Below are 2,296 nucleotides of genomic sequence, written 5' to 3'. Positions count from 1 at the left end.
GGGTCATATTTCCCAAGTAGAAGCCAGCCCTGTTCCACAGTCAGACTTCCACTGGATGTCTAGAATGTAGTGTTTTCCGGTCTGCTCACTTTCCAACTTTCACTTTTGAGTCTCATGGGAAATGTTATTCAGCATGAAGATGTGGTTAGATGAGTGAACAGTGTTAGCATTGACACTACTCAACAGAAGATAGAAGGGGCTGGAGTTCATCTTTAGCAACCAATAGGGGAAAATAAGAAACACAGACCCACAATACCATCAACATGTGTTATGCAAGCTCAAAGTTAACCCAACCCATGAAGATTTCTCCTAAGCTGAGAGTACACACAGAAAAGGATGATTTTATTGAGACCCAAAGCCATCGTAGTAAAGTCCATCAGTGCAGAATCCATAAACTGTGGTAGGGTGTCCAAGAATACCAAATGGTTGGCCAAAGCCTTCCATTCCAAGGCACCCAAGAAATGAATGCTGTTCAGCTCCATCTCATTTCTGAAAGTTACAGTCACCAAAGAAATCTTATGGCTCCTCCAGCAGCAAGTGAACCATCTGAGATGTAGAAAAGGTCAGGTCTCCTTCATGGATATGTGGCTCAATTCCATCATCACCATACAAGTACTGTTCACTCTCATCCACCTGAGACTCTCTACCATCTCCACTGACTGAGAATTATGCCAGCAAAATTTTTCACTTTGAACTTTCTTAGCCCATTCTTCATCATATTCTGCTATAATATCTAGTGCAGCATCACAGATCTTTCAGATTTCATTATTTTTAGCCTGCATCAGAGCTATGAGATATGCTGAAGCCTGTGTTTCCTTGATTATGACATCTCTCATGCTTGGTAGAAAACCATTTGGTAGAAGACATAAGTTATCTAACACAAATTCATCATCTTTTGTTGAGCATTTAGCAATTCAACAAAGGCAGGAATTATTTCAGACCTAGCTAGCGATGTTGCACAGGAGTCATCCATAGGTACAGTTCCAGTCATTATGACCACTTCTAAAACAAGGTCATCTTCTGCAGCACCTGGTTTTAGTTTATTCTTGAAGTATAGAACCAACTTGTACTCCTTAACAACCAGTTGCCAGTCCAAATCTGAAATGGTCAGATTTGCCAGAGATCCCAAACATTTGATCACCAAGTCCTCCTCTTCATCACTGGAGATCGGAGCTACAAGGCCCCCCAAATAATCCATACACAAATTTTTAGTTGGGCCATCATGCTGAAAAATGTTTCCAATTATTTTCATGAACAAGGGATCCTTGAATTGTCAGAGCCCTTTTCAAGAACATCTTCAGCCCATTTCCTTCACAGATCAGCTCCACATTCCTCTTCTTAGCAGCAAGATTAATGCAGAGAGAAATGGGCTCCAAATCAATTAATTAATCTGAACATTCAAAGAGCATCTTCATTTCCTGTGAGATACAGTCACTGTATGCAAATGGTGACTTTAAATGATCACCCGTGCTTGTGTGGTAGTGCTTGTGTGGTAAAACACAAATGTTGCTGTTTGCTTATAGTTTTCATTCCCTAGGAGTGCGGTAAGTTTTGGAAGAACTTGTACCATCTTATTCCTCAGTCCTGTGTCAAAGGACAGGCTTAGTAAAAGCCAGAGAGGAGCTCAGCAAATCCTCCTGCTCACAGGGTATCAATTGTACCAGTTTTTTTAATACTATCTATTTCCACTGCATCATTTTTATTCTCCATAATATGCTGAGTTTCTTTTAAAATGTTACAGCTAGAATAAGCAGCTGAAAACTGCCCCGATTAAACACCTTCACCGACATCCTTCATCTTCAGTTATTCCTCAACGTCAGTTCTGCCCGGTTATCCGCAGCCACATTTGGAAGCAAAAAAAAAGGGCACCTTGGCAATAGCGGTTCTTGTTTTACCCCACACCTGTGGTATTTTGTAGAGATTGTTTTCATAACCCTTTTTGAAGGTTTAGTGTTCCAGGTCCTTCATCAAAAGCCTTCTTCCTCTTAGAAAGTTCTTCTCACCAAAGCTCATGTCCTCTTAACTCATGATCAGTGATGTTCACCACGGAGCTCTGATTTTACATAGTGAGCGATTACTCCATGATACTGAGAAAAGCCCAGAGAGCAAAAACAGATGTAAATTATGTTTGTAGCTAATGCCACATTTTACTTCCAGTCTTCTTTTAGGATCTTGCACAGAGGGCAGTTTCATTCCATCGTAGCTCTTCCAAGCTATCATGATTTCAAGCAAGCCGCAGGGTCAGAGCAGAACCCTGACCTTGCCAGGGATAACTTCCGACAGCGGCCCTGTATAT

At 41.2% G+C, this 2,296-nt stretch overlaps 1 pseudogene; it reads right to left on the bottom strand.

Annotated features, from left to right (window-relative positions):
• Nucleotides 1-6: 6 nt before the first annotated feature.
• Nucleotides 7-2,254, bottom strand: LOC104863494 (annotated as a pseudogene).
• Nucleotides 2,255-2,296: the final 42 nt, after the last annotated feature.

The sequence above is a fragment of the Fukomys damarensis genome, unplaced genomic scaffold (assembly GCF_012274545.1).
Source record: "Fukomys damarensis isolate Sample0158 unplaced genomic scaffold, DMR_v1.0_HiC HiC_scaffold_31843, whole genome shotgun sequence".
NCBI lineage: Eukaryota > Metazoa > Chordata > Mammalia > Rodentia > Bathyergidae > Fukomys > Fukomys damarensis.
This window is presented reverse-complemented; position numbering and strand designations above follow the sequence as displayed.